Here is a 22,702-nt window from a genome sequence, read left to right on the forward strand (position 1 = left end):
AACTTGGTTGAATTTTGTAATTTTGTAGGAACTGAAAATAAGACACTACTTTCTCATAGTAAGAAAAGGTGGTTATGACTTAGCCTGAAGTTGAAAGAATTTTGCAAATCTTACTTCATGTCTGAAAATCATGTTCCCATTACATTTAGGCTTTTCCTGCAAACTCCTGTGGCTGAGGGATATCTATGGTTTCTTCATAAGGGTCTCCAACTACCTATACAAACGGATATTGGGCACTACCGGTAAAAAAGACTGTAGTGTAAGTGTATTCTGTCCTGAGTGATATTGTGCCAAGTCTGCAAAAAAGACTGTAGTGTAAGTGTGTTCTGTCCTGAGTGATACTTTGCCAAGTCTGCAAGACAGGTCTAAAAATAGCTTCATTCCCCTAACAGAAAGAGATGTCATCACTATATGTGACAATGAGCAACTTGTTAATGCGTTCTGTGTGCAGTGATTCCATTAGCAAATGGATGAGACAGTCCGATGAACTAACTGTGTTCAGTTCGTTAATTCTTAGTAAAGAACTTAACTGGGAAAGAGCGAAAAAAGTTGTAGTGTATTTGAAAAACAGATATGTCCTTGTGGATGACAGTGAATCGTTTGATGAAGTAAATCGGCTAAAAATATTTCTAAGTGAACAGCTTCGACTTGAAACCAGATAAACATTTTTAGAGAAAGTTGAATCTGATAGATAGTCTGATCTCATGGGTTGGTCTCATCGAATTAGGGGAGGAAGTCGGCCGTGCCCTTTCAAAGGAACCACCACAGCATTTGCCTGGAGCGATTTGAGGGAAATCATGGAAAACCAAAATAAAGATGGCAGGACGCGGGATTGGACCGTCGTCCTCCCGAAAGCAAGTCCAGTATGCGCCACCTATCTTCGTTCTGATCTCGTGAACAATCATTCTGAAGATGAATATTCATAACTTTTAAAATTGTGCAATAAGTTTTTTCGATTCCTGCTCACAACGCAATTGTGGAAAGTATATTTTCCTTATTAAATATACGTTGGACTGGTGAAAGAAATAGACTTTCTGTACACTGTGCAAAGAATCTGTTGATCGTCAGTTATAACTACACTGACGGAGAAAAATCGCGGTACCAAAAAACAGTTAATGTAGAGCAATGAAATTTCGGGAACAAAATTGTCCAGGTAATATATATAAGTAATTAACATTGCCAGATCACAGCTTAATGTAAGCGCGGGATAAGCCATTGCAAATGCGAAATGCTGGTACATTAATAAACGGTATAACCACCAGAATTTTGAATGTACGCATGCAAACGTAAATGCATTGTGTTTTACATTATGCCGGATGTCAGTTTGTGGGATGGAGTTCCATACCTGTTGCACTTGATCGGTCAATACAGGGCGTTTAATGCTGGTTGTGGATAACGCTGGAGATTGTTGGGTTACAACAGTGATGTGTGGGCGAGTGTTATCCTGTTGGAAAACACCACCTGGAATGCTACTCATGAATGCCAGCACAGCAGGACGAATCGCCAGAGTGACGTACAAAGTTGCAGTCTGGGTGCGTGGGATAACCTCGAGAGTGCTCTTGCTGCCATGCGAAATCGCACCCCAAGACGAAAACTCCAGGTGTAGGTCCAGTGTGTCTAACACGCAGGCAGGTTGGTGGAAGGCCCTCAAATGGCCTCCTTCTAACCAACACACAGCCGTGACTGGCACCGAGGCAGAACCAACTGTCGTCAGAAAACAATAGACTTATACCCTACCCTCCAATGAGCTCTCGCTTTGACGCCACTGAAGTCGCGAATGGCGGCGGTTTGGTGTCAGTGGAATATGCGCTACAAGGCACCTGGCTAGGAGCTGTCATTGAAGTTGCCGATTTGTAACAGTTCTTGTGTCACTATGGTCTCAACTACTGCTCGAGTTGCTACTGCAGATGCAGTACGATGCGCTAAAGCTGTGCACAGAACACGATGGACTTCCCTCTTGGCAGCGTCATGTGGCCATCCGGAGCCCGGTCTTCTTGCGACCATACGTGACAACCGCTGCCAGCAATTACGTACAGTGGCTACATTCCCGCTAAGTTTTTTTGCGATATCGCAGAAGGAACATGCAGCTCCTCGTAGCCCTTTTACACAACCTCGTTCAATCTCAGTGAGGTGTTGATAATGGCGTCTTTGTCACCTAAAGGCATTCTTGACTACTATCAACTTACCACGTCCAGTCGCAAAGATAACTAACGTTCACTACCATTACAGCGTGTAGATAAAGCAAACCACATTTGCGTCCTCTTAGTGGTGCTAATAGCGCAGCTTTTATGCGACTGACTCGAAATTTGAACGGATGTCTTCTTTCCGATGTAGAAACACGTCTACCAACTTTCGAAGAAGGTTCGAGGAAGCGAGAAATATGCTTTTGTTGAAAAGTAAGCCAAGTGGTTCACATAAAGATTGAGTGCAGTACCCTCCTGCTTTTTCCTTTGAAAATATGGTAATCCCAGTGGTAGCTCCAAAGAAGTGCTCAAATTTCTTCTTCTGAACATTTCCATGTTTTTGAATTAATAATCGGAAAATATTAATCCCGAAAATCTGGCGAGAAGCATGGTCGCCTAATCCCCTAGTAATGACCTCAAGAAAATAAAAGCGAATAACCGAAGCCCTCGATATTGCTAACCCAGCGCACAAGCATACTATCTCCAGTGACCTACCCTGTACCTCTGGCAACGCTACAGATCAGATTTCCCACACAACCTACAATATAAAAAATAATGTAGTTGTAAAAAATATTTCGGTGTTCTGTCCTCTTCCTCTTTGAGCATGGATGACGTCACACGCCGCATCATTCCGTCATGGGACAAAGCCGATATCCACTGTCGATAGATTCAATTGACTCAACAAAAAGTTAAGAGCCTCTGGTCACCTGGTCAGTTTCAGTGTATACACTGGCTAAGTACAAGGGGTGGGAAAAAATTTGGAAACAATAAAAACCCAAAACATTTCCACGCCTAGTACGGTGTAGGAAAACCGTTGCTATTCAACCCAGCTTCCAGTCATGTCAGAATACAGGTCCTGTGTCGTTTTCAAGGGAGTCTTATACCAAATAATGGCAAATTCAGGTAACGATGCTGCATGTGCATAGCGATCACGCGCCCTTCTCTCCAAAGCAGACGGCAAAAGATCAATAATTCTGAGATATGGTGACTGTGGTGGCGAGGAAAGATGTGACAGTTCATCCTCGTTCTCACAAAACTAGTCTTGGACGATGCGAGCTGTCTGAGCAGGTGTCTTGTCGTCTTCAAACACAACGTAACCATTGGGGAACACATATTGTACCATAGGATGGACATGATACGCCAGAATGGTCACTTAGTCATTGTCAGTACTGCGACCTTGCACGGTAACCATGGGGTGTGAGTTGTTCTTAGCATAAGTTAGTTTAAGTAGTGTGTAAGTCTAGGAACCGATGACCTAAACAGTTTGGTCCCTTAGAAATTCACACAGATTTGAACACATTTCGTGCAGGGAGCATCACAACAACGATACATTGTACACAAAAGAAAGGATAATTCAGCTAAGCTGTTCTCCTCATATTTGTCTTGATCTCGCACGCAAAAAGAATTGCGAAGAAGATCTCACCAAACGACATATAGTCTCTTTTCATAGTTACATTATAAGGATATGAAATGCAGATGGCAATAGTAAGAAAAGCGTTTCTGCGGCGAAGTACTTTCTTAACATCGAATAAAACTTTAAGTACATCACTCAGCTATCCAAACACTACTCGCGACCCCTCCTTACAGCTTTATTTACGCCAGCACCTTATCTTCTACGTTTATAGCTTCGTAGAACTTCTCCTGCGAAACATTACTCGCACTCCAGAAAGAAAGGGTATTGTGAAGACACGGCTTGGCAACAGCGAGTGGGATGTTCCGAGAATGAATTTTTCACTCTGCGGAGGAGTTTACGATGGACATAAAACTTCCTGGCAGACGAAAACTGTGTACCGGGCTAAGACTCGAACTCGAGATGTTGGCTTTTCGTGTGCAAATTCTCTGAGCAGCTGAGCTACCTAACGCTGTGTCTAACCCATGTGTATGCAAATTTATTTATTTTACAGGAGTGCTGGTCACGAATGGTTCGCAAGAGAACTTCTATGAAGTTGGGAAAGTAGGAAATAGATAATGGCGGAATTAAAACTGTGAAGAGAGGTCGTCAGTCGTGCTTGGGTAGCTCAGCTGGTAAGAGCACTTGCCCACAGGAGGCAAAGATCCAGAGTTCGAGCGTTGGTCCGGCACACTGTTTTAAACTACCAGGGAGTTTCGTATCAGTAAACATCCCACTGACTATGGGTAAACCATGTCTCCACGGCTTGCTTTCTTCCAGAAGTCCACAAGTCCCGCAACTTGTGTGAAGTTGGAAAGGTAGGAGATGAGGAACTGGGGGAAGCAAAGTCGTTAGGACGGGTTGTGAGTCGTGCTTGGGTAGCTCAGTTGTTAAAATTCGCAGCTGGTTACTTGTCGCCGAGTGCGGACGCAGCGTAGCGGTGCGTGGTGGTATGACGTCTAGTGCTTGGCACAACTATTACCAAGTGTTGTTACGGGTTTGGCTGTACATCTTCCGGGCTTGTAAGTGCTTAACATTAGCATTTCCCTCTTGTTCATCATGTTGGAATCTCTTTGGAAAAACACGCTGAGATTTTCGTTCGATAACAATACTCGTCATGTTCACTCCACTGCCTTGGAAATCAGTGAATGGTTACATGGTAACTGCAGTATTTCAGGATATAATGCATTATTCATCCAGACTGGTAGTGGAAAGTAATGTGTGTTTGTCAGATTGTATTTTTGTTGGACAAGATTTGTTGGACAAGATTTTAACGAAAACTGAGGGATAATTTCAATTCCGTCGCCGTGATGATTCTGTTAGCATGGCAAAAATTTATAATGCTAACAAGAGCTAGAGACTGCTCGAATTTTGAGTCTTCCCCCAGAACTAGGAAATAATGATTTAGTACAGGTTCATTCTAAATTTTGCAGATTAAACACTTTAATTTGATAAGTGGTTCAGCAAGTACAAAGTTCAGTCTTATAACGGCATAAAGTTAGTGCAGATATTCGTTAAAATTGACATCCCATCCCACATTACTGTTATCTGGCTGCAAGGACCCGTTACAAACCAACGTGTCATGTTTGTTACGAATCAGGACAATTGTCCGCAGCGGGTGTTCGTTTTGAGGAGCAATTTATAACAACGTACTAGACGGCAATTACAGTACGTCACACCAGACGTAACAGACCGCGCGAGCCAGGCCACGCAGGAAAGCAAACAGCAGCCGACGGACGGAGGAGCACAACAGGCTAGACCGCAGCAACAGCTGAGTGTGGGCACGACAGCTGACAAGGAATTTGGAATACGCTTCCAAAACAACTTTCACTCTCACTGATGGCTCTGCTGTGGACACCACTAGAGGCTGTAAAGAAGCGGCCGGAGAAGCCGCTCAGGCCCAAAGTACTGCAAAATTGTGACAGGTGAAGCCCAAACCGAATTCAAACGTAGCACATAACAAAATGACGAGAGAAGAAGTAAACGAACACCGAAAAGACATAGGAAAGATAGGTACGCCAATAGCACAAACATTAAATGATCCTGGACCATAAAATCGAAGACCTGAATAAGTGCTGATACATTAACTGTTAGTTATATGGATAATAGAAGAGTGCTCACGTTTTTACCAACAATTAATTTTATATGATCATTCCACTTCAAATCGTTCCGCACGCATACTCCTAGATATTTTACAGAAGTAACTGCTACCAGTGTTTGTTCCGCTATCATATAATCATACAATAAAGGATCCTTCTTTCTATGTATTCGCAATACATTACATTTGTCTATGTTAAGGGTCAGTTGCCACTCCCTGCACCAAGTGCCTATCCGCTGCAGATCTTCCTGCATTTCGCTACAACTTTCTAATGCTGCAACTTCTCTGTATACTACAGCATCATCCGTGAAAAGCCACATGGAACTTCCGACACTGTCTACTAGGTCATTTATATATATTGTGAAAAGCAATGGTCCCATAACACTCCCCTGTGGCACGCCAGAGGTTACTTTAACGTCTGTAGACGTCTCTTCATTGCTAACAAGATGCTGTGTTCTGTTTGTTAAAAACTCTTCAATCCAGCCACACAGCTGGTCTGATATTCAGCAGGCTCTTACTTTATCAGGCGACAGTGCGGAACTGTATCGAACGCCTTCCGGAAGTCAAGGAAAATAGCATCTACCTGGGAGCCTGTATATAATATTTTCTGGGTCTCATGAACAAATAAAGCGAGTTGGGTCTCAAACGATCTCTGTTTCCGGAATCCATGTTGATTCCTACAGAGTAGATTCTGGGTTTCCAAAAGAGACATGATACTCGAGCAAACACATGTTCTAAAATTCTACAACAGATCGACGTCAGAAATATAGGTCTATAGTTTTGCGCATCTGCTCGACGACCCTTCTTGAAGACTGGGACTACCTGTGCTCTTTTCGAATCATTTGGAACCTTCCGTTCCTCTAGAGACTTGCGGTAAACGGCTGTTAGAAGGTGGGCAAGTTCTTTCGCGTACTCTGTGTATAATCGAATTGGTATCCCGTCAGGTATGAACTTTACGTTCATACTCACCTGAATCTTGATAGCCTCCCATTGTAGCAGCAGTAACTGATATAATAACTGCGCCAGACACTTGTCTTACATAGGCGTTGCCGAACGCAGCGCCGTATTCTGCCTGTTTATATATCTCCGTATTTGAATACGCATGCCTATACCAGTTTCTTTGGCGCTTCAGTGTACTACGTCTTTAACGAGGGAGGAGAGTCTATTGATGATTTTAAACAACACATCATTCATGAAATACAAAAATTCTCAACAATAAATGGACAAGAGAAAAGTTTTTTTCAATTTATCCGTCTTACGTAAAAACAACGAGGGAAACAGAAAAAATCGACAAACATAGCTATGATGAAGTAACCACCGCCAAATACAACGCGTACTTAAGGTATATCTCTTATCTACTACTGGTAAATACACATTTAGATATGTAAAGAATTAAATACGTTCGTACCTTAACTGCCTGTTAATTGGGACAAGAAGAAATAACTTTTGTTTCATATTTACGCTTTCCTGTGGTCCACCCACAAACCATCGCTGTGTTCCAGTGAGATACCCACTCTTGAAGAAAAAATTTAATGTAATTGCTTATATGAAAGAACGAAACTAATTTGATTACAGAAGAAGTATAACATCCATTAAGTAAGACTTTAGTTTCAATTCAACAGATTCTAGATGGGAAAATTTATAAAATTAAAAAAAATTAAAAACGAAACAAATAAAAAATTCTAAGAGGCACGTGTCCATAAAAAAAGTAAAAATAAGAAAGCCAAGGGACCCGAGTTCCGAGTCTCGGTCCGGCACACAGTTTTATCTCTCAGGAAGTTTGATAGCACTGCTCGCTCCGCTGTAGAATTAAAAAATTCATTCTGGAAAACTATGAGATAGGAAGTCGTTTCTGCAGGTATTTGCATGCAGTGAAGCCTTATACGGAAGTGAAACGTGGGCGATAAACACATCAGAAAAGATAATAATATGAGTAGAAGAGTTTGAAGTATGGTGCAACAGAAGGACGCATACTGAGACATCAAGGAATCGTCAACTTGATAATGGAAGGAAGAGTGGGAGGTAAAAATTGCAGAAGGAGGCAAAGGCTTAAATACAGTAAGTCAGTTCAAATGGATGTAGGTTGCAGTAGTTACAGAGAGTTGAAGAAGATTGTACAGGATATACTAGCGTGGAGAGCTGCATCAAACCAGTCTTCGGACTGAAGACCACAACAACAACGTTGATTACAGAGATATCGCTTTCAACTTATCTTTTTCAAATGGGACTACAGTAATTTGTGCTGCTTTTATTGTAGTTCTAAAAGAGACGAAATTAAAGGTGTTAAACTATTCTAACTCCTGTTACTAGTTTCGGAGAACTTGAGATTTATTTCTTTTGAACCTGAAACCGATTGCTGTCTTATGCGGAAGTTAGAAAAAAAATATTCAAATGTGTGTGAAATCTTATGGGACTTAACTGCTAACGTCATCAGTCCCTAAGCCCTCACACTACTTAACCTAAATTATCCTAATTACAAACACACACACCCATGCCCGAGGGAGCACTCGAACCTCCGCCGGAAGTTAGTAATTTCATACCCATATAACTAAATTCGTCACGTCAACTAAGTAGTGTGTTGCACTACCGCGATACAGGTATACAATGAGGTGACAAAAGTCGTGGGATACCTCCTTTTTCCCGGCGCAGAGTAGCAACTCGACGTGGCATGAACTCAACAGGCTGTTGGAAGTACCCCGCAGAAATATTGAGCCACATTGCCTCAGTAGCCATCCATAATTACGGAAGTGTTGCCGGTTCAGGGTGTTTTTCACGAACTAATCTGTCGATTAATCCGATAAATGTTCGATGGAATTCATGTCAGGCGTTCTTTGTGGCCAAGGCATTTGCTCGAACTGTCTGGGATGTTCTTCAAACCAAGCGTGAACGATTGTGGCCCAGTAACATGTTTTGGACCACGAAGTCCATGAATGGCTGCAAATGCAGCCTAACATAACCATTTCCCGTCAATGATCGGTTCAATTGCAGAGGACGCAGTCCATTCCACGTAAACACAGCCCAAACCATTATGGAGCCACCACCAACTTGCACAGTATCTTGTTGACAACTAGGGTCCATAACTTCAGTTTTTACCAACTGACATTGGGTCTCATCTTACCAGGCCACGGTTTTCCAGTCGTCTAGGGTCCAGCTGACATGGTCACGAGCCCAGGAGAGGTGCTGCAGGCGATGTCGTGCTGTTAGCAAAGGCACTCGCGACGGTCGCCTGCCACTACAGCCCATTAACGCCAAATTTCGCTACACTGTCCTAACGGATACGTTCGTCCTTCGTCCAACATTGATTTCTGCGGTTATTTCACGCAGTGTTGTATGTCTGTTAGCACTACAGCTCTACGCAACCGCCGCTGCTGTCGGTCGTTAGTGAAGGCCGTCGCCCACTGCGTTGTCCGTGGTGACAGGTAATGTCTGAATTGTATTCTCGGCACATTCTTGACACTGTGGATATTGGAATATTGAATACCCTTACGATTTCCGAAATGGATTGTCCCATGCGTCTAGCTCCAACTACCATTCCGCGTTCAAAGTCTGGTTATTCCCGTCGTGTTACCATAAGCACGTCGGAAACCTTCTCACGTGAATCACTTGAGTGAAAGTGACAACTCCGCCAATGCAATGCCCTTTTATACCTTTTGTGTACACGATACTACCGCCTTCTGTGTAAGTGCATATTCGCTATCCCATGACTTTTGTCACATCAGTGTAGATATTGTGACAGCTGTTGCTCGTAATCCACATGTCAGGTCCAGAGAAATTTCGAGTGCCTCTGGAATACGTCACTCCAGCGTTGATTGTGTTTTGCGCATAAATAACTACTGTCCGTATGATCTTTCACTTCTTCAGCAGATTAACTATCGGGATTGCGAAGACGCGTGGAATTCCGTTATTCGGTTCTGATGCGACATCAGGACGATTGGATATTTCTTCAAAGAATTCTCCTTAACTACGACACTTCAAATGGTTCAAATGGCTCTGAGCACTATGGGACTTAACATCTATGGTCATCAGTCCCCTAGAACTTAGAACTACTTAAACATAACTAACCTAAGGACGACACACAACACCCAGCCATCACGAGGCAGAGAAAATCCCTGACCCCGCCGGGAGTCGAACCCGGGAACGCGGGCGCGGGAAACGAGAACGCTACCGCACGACCACGAGATGCGGGCACTACGACACTATCTTTTTAAATCATTGAAATGTGAGTTTAAGAAATATGCATTATTGGGCCACGAAGAATACGCATTGGCGTAGGCAGGTTAAACATCTGAGACAGTGAAGTTTAACACTTTCAACACTGCCCTCGTTACACCCGGCGCTTGGCTGTGAACTGGCATATTTAATGAATGTTTAAAATTAGATTGCGAAGAACAGGAAAATGATAGGAATATGGTTCTTGCATCATTTAAAAGGAAAAAGTAAGAGCTTTACATTATAGTGAGTTTATTTTACAATATAAAATACAAATGGGTGTTATAATTAAAAAAACACAAAAATATCATGGATAAAAAAGTTTTACATGATCTCTCTTGAGTAATGCTATTATTACTATATCTAAATTTAAAACAAAATATCACTTGAGGGTCTAACTGCCGGTACCTGTAAACTAGAGTATTTTAATAGTTCAGATGTAGTTAGCCTTCGTGTGAAAATCCTGGAAACACTGTGGTACGCAAAGGCCAACGCCACAGTCCTTGTACCACCATCTACTTCCTTCCTGATGCGCTTACCCGTTTCTTTCTTCCCCCTATCCGAACATACTTTGCAGTACCTAGTAGTATTCACCTTGTTTGCAGTGGGTGGGACCTTCTCTGCAAAGTGCCTTGCAAATGTCCTCTCAATTTGTGAGGATGAAGCGGCATGTTGCTGAAAAATATTTCCGCCCTTCTCAGCCAATTTCTTCCCTACTCTGTGAATAAAGTCTACTTGTAATACATTCTACCTAGTGTTCTCTTTATGTAAAAAATAAAACTGTTGACAGCTGACACTATAAACAAGTGGAAAAACAGCTTTTACCACCACTCAAAGTTTTTCGGGAAAACAGGCTCTTCACTTTATGAACAATTGAGACATATACGTACCTGAATCGTCACTTGTAGTTTCGTTTGGAGAGTAGGAATCCTCTTTGTCAGAATTGTCAACTTCAGATCCTTCATCTCCGTAAAGAATATCTAAGATCTCTGCCTCCGTCAACTCTCTGCGCGATATTTTCACGATCGTAAACACGTGTGAATTAAATGCGGGTAACTTCGACTTTGCAGTGCTCACAGCCACTCCTAGGATGAGATAGCCAATAAGTGCTTGCCTCTTGCGGAAGAAGGATGAAATACGTCCACATTAGTTGACGAAACTGCTTCGGAGACGCGCTAAACGCGCTTACGGAGCCAAATAAAGGCTCGCCCGTACGGTATATGGGCGCCGTCGCCAACGTCCGGCCGGCCGCGCCCTTTGGCGTACGGGCACCGTGCTGTATGTGTTAACGTTTTGTGCTGGAGTGTTGGAGACTACGTGACTGGCCATCACTTCATTGAAGGAACCTCGACTATTAAAAGATACCCACAAGTTTTATCCAAGTCTAACCGGTTCTCCTAGAGGAAGCAATATTATATATGTGGTACTAGCACGATGGGTGTATATGTCACTCTCTTTTGTGGCTACAAAAGCGCTCACCCAGCTCTTTCCTGTGGACTGAAGGTGTTATCAATTTGCCTGAACGATCGCATTGTTTGAGGCCAGTGGACATTTTCTCTGAGGTAAGCCCAAAGGTGAAATCTGTGTACAAGTTACGACGATCTAACGAGTTTAAATTTCGTACTGTCGTTATATGTTCGCCATTTTTTAAGCTAACTGAATTCCCGTCCGCCATTTTTTCTGTAGTGACGGGCGTCGTCTGCTTGGCCACTCCCATTTGAAACTTTCTTTAACTAACTTCAAATAGCACTTACTAATTCTATTTTTTCTAAAAGGCCAGTAAGAATATGTGATTTCTGTGTACACCGGCAGGAATAAGTAATTTTTTTTATCGAAATATGGATATACTTTTCGACACAAAATTGCAAGACGACTCAAAACATGTTTGCCAACCCAAGATAACTTCTTGGTGCTCGCAAACTGAACGTAAATCAATGCGACTTAAGCAGGTACCACCTGAAGATTATGGAGTAAACTTCGAAACTCATTATGGTCAGCTAACAGAAACGGTGACTAGCGCGGAAATTCTGTGTTTTGGTTTGTATTTTAAGCATACAGTCTCAGCCTAAGAAACCAGACCGCCAAGGAAGAGAAGATTTAAAAAATATATGTGTTACAATTAATTAGCACAAGTAATTCAATAATAATAATGATGGCTTACAAGACAATTAAGTAATTTATTGCTTATAAGGAAAGGAGGTGAAGAATGTTTATTGTCTATAATATAACATATTGTCACCAGTAATCTTTACTTTACAATTGTTTCCGGCCGGGGTGGCCGAGCGGTTTTAGACGCTACAGTCTGGAACCGCGCGTCCACTACGGTCGCAGGTTCGAATCCTGCCTCGGGCATAGATGTGTGTGATGTCTTTAGGTTAGTTAGGTTTAAGTAGTTCTAAGTTCTAGGGGACTGATGACCTCATAAATTAAGTCCCATAGTGCTCAGAGCCATTTGAACCCTTTTTTTTTTTTTTTTTACAATTGTTATTGCCTACTTTGGCCCAAATAAATAGATATTCGTCAGCATTCAGCTTCTTCTTTCTTCTTGTAGATAAATTAAATGGGCTTGTCTGGAAGCAAAGTACCATAGGTAACCTTATCTAGTAGGCCTGTACTCTCCGCTATACTCCAGGTCTTCCAAGACAAAATATTTGCATCAGGGAAAGCTTCAAGGCCACCATAGCTTGCAGCTGTTTTCATTGGCATTTCATTTTTAGTGTTTTCGTCGACATTCTATTTTTTTCACTTACCTTTAATTAAAATAAGCTTGGTATAATAGTTATATCCTGACTTTACATCTTTGCTCAAAAAAATTAGGTGTACGTGAATAATTTATTTTGCAGATAAAATAATGCTTGAGGAAAAGTTTTATAATGTGTTTCTTCCTCAAGTTCAGTTACTGTGAGAAGATGGTCACTGTGTGACTGTGTGTAAATAAGGGACGTCTCAGTAATTGCAGTGAAGTGATTCTGGCTGAGATAATTTCACAAACTTTTGTCACCAGCTACAAGCCTTAGCGGAATAAAAATGTCGGGTCAGAGCTAATTTCCTTATTTGCTGGGAATATTGTGATGCCTTACCATTAGCTTGAAATTCCAAAACCTCCTTCAGCAGATCAATTATATTGTCAGTATCTAACGCACCAAAAACTGAATTACATGTCTACATCTACATGGCTACTTTGCAAATAACACTTAAGTGCCTGTCAGAGAATTCATCGAACCATCTTTATATTCGTTCTCTATTATTCCACATTCGAGCAGCTCGCGAAAAAAGCTAAAATGTACATCTGCCCTTTTTTTAATATGAAGACCGTGCTATCGTTCTTTGAACTTTCTCAATGTACTCCGTTAGTTCTATCTGATAAGGATCCCACACCGCGCAGCAGTACTCCAAAAGAGGACGGACAACTCAAGTGTAGGCAATCTCTTTAGTAGATCTATTGCATCTTTTAAGTGTCCTGACAATAAAATGCAGTCTTTGGTTCGCCTTCCCCGCAACATTTTCTGTGTGTTCTTCCCAATTTAAGTTTTACGTAATTGTAATTCCTAAGCATTTAGCTGAATTTATGGCCTTTATATTTGATTGATTTATCGTGTAAGCGAAGTTTAACGGATTCGTTTTAGCACTCACGTGGATGACCTCACACTTTTCATTATTCAGCGTCTATTGACAATTTGCGCGCCATACAGATACCTTACCTAAATCGTTTTGCAATTGGTTTTGAACTCCTGATGACTTTACTAAACGATAAGTCCTCACCATCTGTAAACAACCTAAGACAGCTGCTCAGATTGTCTCCTAAATCGTTTATATGGCTAAGGAACAGCAGAAGGCCTGTATCACTACCTTTGGGGTCCACCTCGATGGATGAGTGGTCAACGCGACCGACTGCTGTGCATAGGGACCCGGGTTCGGTTCCCGGCTGGGTCGGAGATTTTCTCTGCTCAGAGACTGGGTGTTGTTATGTCTACACCATCATCATATCATCCCCATAGACACGCAAGTCGCCACTTCTCAAACGACTTGGAACAGGCGACCGGTCTACCCAAGGGGAGGGTATTGCCACACGACATTTCATTTCACTACCTTGGGAAACACCAGAAATCACTTCTGTTTTATTCGATGATTTTCTGTCAGTTGCTATGAACTGTGACCTCTCTGACAGGAAATAACGAATCTAGTCGCATAACTTAGACGACATTCCATACGCACGCAGTTTGATTACAAGTCGCTTGTGAGGAAATCTAGAAATACGGAATCAATTTGAAATCTATTGTCGATAGCACGCAGCACTTCGTGTGTTTCAGGAGAAGAGTGTTCTCCAAATTCTTGTTGACTATTTGCAATATATCGTTGTTTTCTAGGTAATTCGGAATGTTCAAAAACAATATATATTCCAAAATCCTGCTGCATATCGACCTTAATTATATGGGACTCTAATTTAGTTCATTGTGTATTGTGTATTGAACCGGGGACCTAGAAACGACGGAGAGGCTTCGTCCCGTCGTAGCCCTCGGCGTTTCACAACCCCACAACAGGCCACAGTAGTCCATTCACCCCATCGCCCCCCCACACCAAACCCAGGGTTATTTTGCGGTTTGGCCCCCAGTGGATCCCTGTCCGGGGACGTCTTATACCAGACGAGTGTAACATCAATGTTTGCGTGGTAGAGTAATTATGGTGTACACGAACGTGGAGACAGTGTTTGCGCAGAAATCGCCGACATAGTGTAACTGAGGCGGAATAAGGGGAACCAGCCCGCATTCGCCGAGGTAAATGGGAAACCGTCCCAAAAACCATCCACAGGCTGGCCGGCGCACCGGACGACACATCCGCCGGGCGGATTCGTGCTTGGGACCGGTACTTCTTCCCCCTCGGGAAGCAGCTTGTTAGATCGGTCGGCTAGCCGGGCGGGCTAATTTAGTTGACTACTTCTTTTACATTTCTGGAATATTGGCGTGATCTGTGCATCTTCCCAGTCTTGGGTACGGATCTTTCGTCGAGAGAACGGTTGTAAATAATCGTTAAGTACGGACTTATTGCATCAGCATACTCTGACGTTTTTCAAACTAGCAACTCAAGTTTTTAACTACACAATTGTTCTTTTGTGTGACACACTAAGTTGCTTTGTATGCTTCTTCAGTAGGCCATTCTCTGCTTGTAGTCTGTCATCCTTTCAGCTTTTTTTGGACTTGGAAGACAGTAACTGTGATCAACATAAACATACTAGATATTAAAAAAATGAAATTCTACTTAAGTTTATAATAATAATTTTTCTGCATAAAAAATAGAAATTATCAGGATCCGTTGGTGTCTACAGACTTATTCAAAACCGGAAACTGACAAGCCTGATTTTAACTCGTTGGGTTTCTGTCAGTATTCTGACCACCGTGGAGATAATGGCCGAGTTAACGTTGGTTGGCGCAAAAAGCGCTGAACTCATCTGTTATCCATTCTATTAAATTTTAACTAGTGGCAACGACCAAAGAGTATTTAAAACATCGCATTGTTGCAGCATGTGCAATGATGTCGCAGGAATCTCTTCAGATTGTGCAGAAGTCCTTGCCCTTACAACTACAGAGGTATGCTGCAGTGTGTGATGCACATTTCCAACACTGCGTGACACCCGTGGAATTTTAGGGACGTGTGGATGACAAAATTCATTGCGAATTTCATTTTGTTGCTGTTGATGATGTAATTTCGCAATGTAGGTGTGTGTTTGGGATTAAAACGCATGACACGAAGTTATTATTTAACACTTTTTGTACCTCGATTTTGTGTTTTACGTATCCAACCAAGTTTTTATGTGCACCATTCTTTCAAGGATATGACAGAAACAAAAACAGAATTGTCACCGTAGTTCACTGGTGAGTCACCCTTAGATGCTACGTCCTTTGCCTTCCAGTTGGTGTTTCAGTCCCACCGTATATAGCCAGTTGTGATTACTATCAGTTTCAAAAATTTTCTCGGCTATTCCGCATTTGTAAGTAGACTCTCTTAAGTATGGTCGCCGGATTCAGACAACGATACCGAGACAAATGCACCAGCGTTGGCCGTCAAGAGTCATTTCGTTTCACGGCCGGCGCGGGCACCACGTGACTTGGCAACATCCTCTGGCCGCGTAGGATAGGAGGAAAGTAAGCACGCCTTCCTCGGCCAGTTGTGTTTTGGCATCTGAAGCTTTCAGGTCGCCGAACCGAACGTTACACTACGCACACAGCGACAAACCTGTAACCGAGCGATGTGGCGCAGTGGTTAGCACACTGGACTCGCATTCGGGAGGACGACGGTTTAAACCTGTGTCCGGCCATCCTGATCTCGGTTTTCCATGATTCCCCTAAATCACTTCAGGCAAATTCCGGGATGGTTGCTTTGAGAAGGGCACGGAAGACTTCCTTCCCCATCATTCACTAATCCGATGGGACCGATGACCTCGCTGTTTGGTCCCTTCCCCCAAGTCAACCAACCAAACTTGTTGAAGGTTAGTCTCTTGGTTTGTCATTCAGGTTTTATTCACACGCTATTGACGATTCTTTTGGTTTGGCGTTTGCTTTTCGTCCTGTTTTGCCCTTTCGGATCGGTGTTCGGCTTGCCCTCGTACACCCGTTTCTTTTCGGCCGCTTTACGTTTTCTCTGAAACCGTCTAGGAACACTCCGCAACTGGGAAGTGCGTTACTAAACTGAAAGACCAATTTGTACCTCCCAGTTGCATACGGCCATTGCGTTAAATGCAACGACATCATCCGAAAATTTGTGCTGGAGCGTGACTCCAACCAGGATGCTACGCTTCTCTAGAATGGTTGCCTTAACAGCCACAGCCATTCGAGTACACCTCCTATCCAGTCCAAATTCCCAAATGCCGCACACTATAGAGGTAGTGTCCTCCGTCCATTATCCTCTATTTGTCTGCAGCTTATTCACCTGAGTCCTGCAAGGGATATCCCCTCTGCGGGTTCACTCACTCGTCCGAACCCTTGCGACACTCGGCTGAATAGCTGCGAGCAAATAGGGTATAATGAACGCATCTGTAGTTTGCGGAATTTGGGAATTTGGACTGGACAGGAGGCGTTCTCGGATGGCCGAGGCGGTTAAAGCAACCGTTTTCGAGAAGTGGAGCTTACGGTTTCGAGTCCTGGTCCGGCACAGATTTTTACATGTCACTATTGCAATTGCTTCAGTGCCCATATGTAGCTGAGATCTGAAAACCTCTCTTTCATTCTATAAATACGGTTCCATGTACGAAAGAACAAACACCAAACATAGATAAACAAAATACGTTACTAAACTCTCCTTGCTGCGTCAAGCTGGAGCATCCCATCAGCCTGAAGCGGCACTCTCGTGTAACCACACGAACGTTCACGTAAGACAGTAACCGCTTTCATGTTCAAATAAAATAAATCCTAAGATCTAAATATTGTAGTATCTCCTAAACTACTAATTGGGTTTTGAAGAATGGAACGCCGTTGAATTCGTCTCTCTTAGAACTATGACACAAGCAGTAGAAATTACTACAGTTTCATTTGAGAATCCGAACTGATACTGATACATCTGTAATTAATATAGCTATGAAAAGAGACTATGTCATTTAATGAAAAAAAATTTCACAATTCGTTCGGGTGAAATCAGAAATGTGTCTTAAACGGTTAAGGAAGTGAACATCTTAGCTATATCACCCTATATATGCAGTACATTATCTGATCAAATGTATCCGGACACACCTGTATAATACAGAATTGACCACTAGATGTCACAAGAGTCGGACACGCCATTATAAAAGGAGGCAAGGGGTATAGTTTCGTTAGTAGAAACGTAGTAACAGCAGAATGAGTCGGTCGGAACTCAGTGACCTTGAACCTGGATTAGTCATAGCATGTCACCTGAGTAACAAATCCATCAAAAACATTTTAAGCCGGCAAGAGTGGCCGAGCGGTTCTAGGCGCTACAGCCTGGCACCGCGCGACCGCTACGGTCGCAGGTTCGAATCCTGCCTCGTGCATGGATATGTTTGATGTCCTTAAGTTAGTTAGGTTTAAGTAGTTCTCAGCTCTAGGGGACTGATGACCTCAGAAATTAAGTCCCATAGTGCTCAGAGCCATTTGAACCATTTCTTTTGAAGAACATTGTAACCCTTCTGTAATTGCCCAAGTCGACTATTGATGATGTGGTTGTGAAGTGGAAACGTGAAGGAAGAACCACGGGTACAGGCAGGCTCATGTACTGACGGACAGGGGCCATGAAGCATTGCAGAGAGTAGTTGTCAAACTTTTGCATGAAATCAGCGGAATGAATCACTCGTGAGCTACGAACTACTACCAGTACTCCAGCTTATATAATGTCTGTGTATACAGAGTTAAGGGAAATAGGCTACAATGATCAAGTAGCTCCTCACAAGCCACACATTTCTGTACTCAGTGCTAAGCGACACTAGAGGCGATGTAAAAAGTGGCGCCACTGGAAAGAGGATGACTGAAGACGAGTGAGTTTGAAAGATGAATCACGCTATACCCTGTAGCAATCCAATGGAAGCATTGGGGTTTGACGAATGCCCGATGAATGTTACTTGGATCGTGTGTAGTGCCAACAGTGATGTACGAAGGAGGTGGTGTTGCGGTATGGGGTACATTTCGTGGTTGAGGTTTGGTCTTCGTATTGCGCATAAGAAATCGCTAAATGCGGACGAATATGAACACATTTAACAGCATTGCGTACTGCGTACAGTACAGGAACACTTTGGAGACGATGGTTATTTGCGTCAGCATGGTAATGCACCCTGTTATAGAGTAGCATCAGTGAGGCAATGATTTGTTGAAGATAACACTGCTGAAATGGACAGGCCTACCTCAAAGTCCTGACCTGAACCCAGTGGGGCATGTTTGGGATGAGTTAAAAAGTGGAATTGGCTCCAGACTCCAGCATCCAACATCACTATCTTCTCTAGTTTCGGCTCTCGAGAAAGAATGGGGTGCCATTACTCCACAAACATTCAGACACCTCCTCGAAAAAATAAAAAAAATAAAACCGGTTAGACTGTTCGCCGGGTGCAAGTCTTTCTATTCGACGCCACTTCGGCTACTTGCGCGTCGATGGGGATGCAATTATGATGATTCGGACAATACAACACCCACTCCCTGAGCGGAGAAAATCTCCGACCCAGCCGGGAATCGAACTCGGGCCCTTAGGACATTCATTCTGTCGCGCTGACCAGTTTTTTCCTTTTTTTTCCACTCAGCTACCAGGGGCGGACTCTTCGAAAGTGAGTCCAGCTCAGTTCAAGCCGTCAATACGCGATGGTGGACACACCCTATATGAATGTCCACTAATATAAAAAAAGTTCAAATGTGTGTGAAATCCTATGGGACTTAACTGCTAAGGTCATCAGTCCCTAAGCTTACACAGTACTTAAACACGGCCACTAATACACGGCCCAGTCACATTAATATGTCTACCGCCTATGTTTGACGTCAGCGTGAAACAGACAGTCACAGACGGCTGGAGGCAGCACTGGCAGTGGAGAATATATAAAGCAAGTCAAGAGCGTGCGTAAAATAGAGCAATCATTGTCGTAAAATGTGGAAACGGAGCGACTTACCTGACGTCCAAAAAGGCATGGTTCAAAATGGTTCAAATGGCTCTGAGCACTGTGGAACTTAACATCTGAGGTCATTAGTCCTCTACACTTAGAACTACTTAAACCTAACTAACTTGAGGACATCACACACATCCATGCCCGAGGCAGGATTCGAACCATAGCAGCAGCGCGGCTCCAGACTGCAGCGCCTAGAACCGCTCGGCCACATCGTCCGGCTAAAAAAGGCATGTTCATCGGCTTTTGGTCCAAGGGTGAAAGCACTTCCGAAACCGCTAAGTCTCTAAACCGTTCGTATGCGCCGAGTTTGAAGTATAACGTGCATGGCAAAACGGCGTTATCCAAAGCTGGCGCCAAGGCAACTGTGATGTGCCATATGCGATAGATTGCAGGGGTGAACGGCGGTTGCGGAGGGGTGTACGGGTTCATAGACGTGCAACTGCTGAGCAACTGTCCGCCGAGACGAAGCAAGGGGCTACCAACAGTGTCTCCTCAACTACCGTTCAGCGAACGTTGCTGCGTATGGGCCTCCGCAGCAGACGCATGGTTAGTGCACACATGCTGACTTTCAGACGAATCACGTTTAATGCTCTATCGCCGTGAAACGGGTGAAAGCAAACACCATTCAACAATCGTCGGAACGGTCCAGGCTGGAGGAGGGAGCGTTATGGTATGGGAAATGTTTTCGTGGCATTCCCGGAGTGATCTCGTTATTCTGGAAGACACAATGGATCAAGAAAAGTATGCATCTATCCTTAGGGACCATATCCACCCCTGTACGCAGTTTGTTTTTCCTCAACACAATGGCATCTACCAGCAGGGCAATGCAACGGTTCACATAGCTCGCAGTGCCCATGCGTGATTCGAAGAGCACCAGGATAAGGTACTTGTTAGTATGAGGCTGTTCCAGCAACAAAGATTACCAAATGACAAAGGGCAACTAAAAAATGAAGGATATAAATTCTCAGTACTCTAGATAAAAAGGCAGTAGTGTCTCATGTTATTAAGGAACTCGAGATATTTAGCTCTGGAGAACAGAATTTAAAGAACTATGGACCAGGTTTATAAGAGTAGTTGACCATGCAATTGATAGATTTGTACGTAGTAGAACAGTTAATGATGAGAGGGGCCCTCCGTGGTATAGAGTCAACGGAAAGAACCTTCTAAAGAAAAAGAGACTACTGCGTAATAGGTATAAAACAAAATATAGCGCTATAGATATGCAGAATAAATGACATGTGATTGGCTTTCAAGAGGGAAATTTGTGAAGCCAAAAAGACTGCCGTAGCAGAATATTCGAACGGTCTCTCACAAAACCCAAAGATATTCTGCTCATATGTGAAGGCTGTCAGTGATACCAAAGCTAGTGTCCAGACGCTCATGGATGAGAGGGACTAAATTTGAGAGTAGCAAAGCAAAAGCAGAATAGCTGAACTCAGTTTACAAATGTTCCTATATAAATGAAAATCCAGGGGCATTACCCCAGTTAAATTGTCGTACCGCCACAAAGATGAGTAATACAGATATTAAATGGTGTTCAGAAAAAAAACAAAGCGCTAAAATTGGACAAAGCTCCACTCTACGATGGAATATCTATCAGTTTCTATACCGAATTCGCGATCGAGTTAGCTCCTCTACCGTATATCCCTCGAACAGAAAACGGCACCCAGTAGAAGGAAGAAAGCACAGGTCACATCCGTCCACAAGAAGAGTTGCAGAAGTGACCCACAAAACTACCACGCAATGTTTTTGACACCCATTTGTTGCAGAGCCAACGGCCTATCCGCAGTGTTAACACCGGTTCCCGTCAGATCACCGAATTTAAGCGCTGTCGGGCTGGGCTAGCACTTGGATGGGTGACCATCCGGTCTGTCCAGCGCTGTTGGCAAGCGGGCTACACTCAGCCCTTGTGAAGCAAACCGAAGAGCTACTTGATTGAGAAGAAGAGGCTCCGGTCACGAAAACTGACAACGGCCAGGGGAGCGGCGTGCTGACCACATGCCCCTCCATATCCGCATCCAGTGATGCCTGTAGGCTGAGGATGACACGGCGGCCGGTCGGTGCTGTTGGGCCTTCATGGCCTGTTCGGACGGAGTTTAGTTTAGTTTAGTTTTATTTGTTGCACAATCTTAGATCATATTCTGAGTTCAAACGTTATGAGATATTTCAAACAGAGTGTCTTCTTCCCTGACAACCCGTATACATTCCGAAAACATTTTTTCAAATGACATTATGAAAGCCATGGATCAAGGGAGTCAGGTAGCTCCAGTACTTCTCGATTTCCGAAAAGCATTTGACTCAGTACCTCACCCACGCTTATTGTCAAAAGTACGATCGTACGGGGTATCAAGCGAAATTTGTGACTGGATCGAGGATTTCTTGGTAGGAAAGACATAGCATGTCATCTTGGATGGGGAGTCATCGACTGATGTTGAAATAACTAAGGGTTTGCCCCAGGGAAATATGTTCGGACCCTTGTTGTTGGTGTTTTTATTAATAACCTTGCAGGCAATGTTAATAGTAACCTCAGACTTTTCGCACATGATGCATTTGTCTATAATGAAGTACTCTCTGAAAAAAGCTGCAGAAACGTTTAGTTGGATCCTGATAACATTTCAAAGTGGTGAAAAAATTGGGAATCTGCTTTAAATGTTCAGTAACATTCAGTAGTGCACTTCAGGAAAACGAAGGAGTGTAGTATCCTATGATTACAGTATCAACGCGTCACAAACTCATACAATTTGTAGGGATATGAAGTGGAAAGGTCACATAGATTCGGTCGTAGGTAAAGGATGTGGCAGACTGTGGTTCATTAGTAGAATACTGTGGAAATCAGTCTATAAAGGAAATTGCTTAAAAGTTACTCGTGTCACCCATCCTAGAATATTGCTCAAATGTGTGGAACCCGTACCAAATAGGACTGACGGGGACATTGAATGTATACAGAGAATGGCAGCACGAATGGTCACAGGTTTGTTTGTTCCGTGGAAGAGTATCAGGGAGGTGCTGAAGAAACTGAAGTGGCAGACACTTGAAGATAAACGCAAACTATCCCGAGAAAGCGTACTTACTAAATCTCAAGAACCAGATTTAAAAAGGGATGAATCTAGGAATACAATAAAAACCCCTACGCTCCCGTAGGAATCGTATCGAGATACGATTAGATTAATTACAGCGCGCATAGAGGCATTTAAACGCCATTCTTCCCGTACTCCATACTTGAATGGAACGAG

The 22,702-nt window shown here is 43.2% G+C and overlaps 2 protein-coding genes and 1 pseudogene across 3 annotated transcripts in view; 2 read left to right on the top strand and 1 right to left on the bottom strand.

Annotated features, from left to right (window-relative positions):
• Positions 1-22,702, bottom strand: part of LOC126298210 (regucalcin-like) — a 403,275-nt gene that overhangs the window by 233,071 nt on the left and 147,502 nt on the right. The window lies entirely within an intron of this gene.
• LOC126298213 (regucalcin-like) overlaps positions 1-22,702 on the top strand; it is an 81,543-nt gene that overhangs the window by 14,777 nt on the left and 44,064 nt on the right. The gene's annotated exons all lie outside the window — the stretch shown is intronic.
• On the top strand, positions 21,240-21,357 carry LOC126299835 (5S ribosomal RNA; annotated as a pseudogene).

The sequence above is a fragment of the Schistocerca gregaria genome, chromosome X (genome assembly GCF_023897955.1).
Source record: "Schistocerca gregaria isolate iqSchGreg1 chromosome X, iqSchGreg1.2, whole genome shotgun sequence".
Taxonomy (NCBI): Eukaryota; Metazoa; Arthropoda; class Insecta; order Orthoptera; family Acrididae; genus Schistocerca; species Schistocerca gregaria.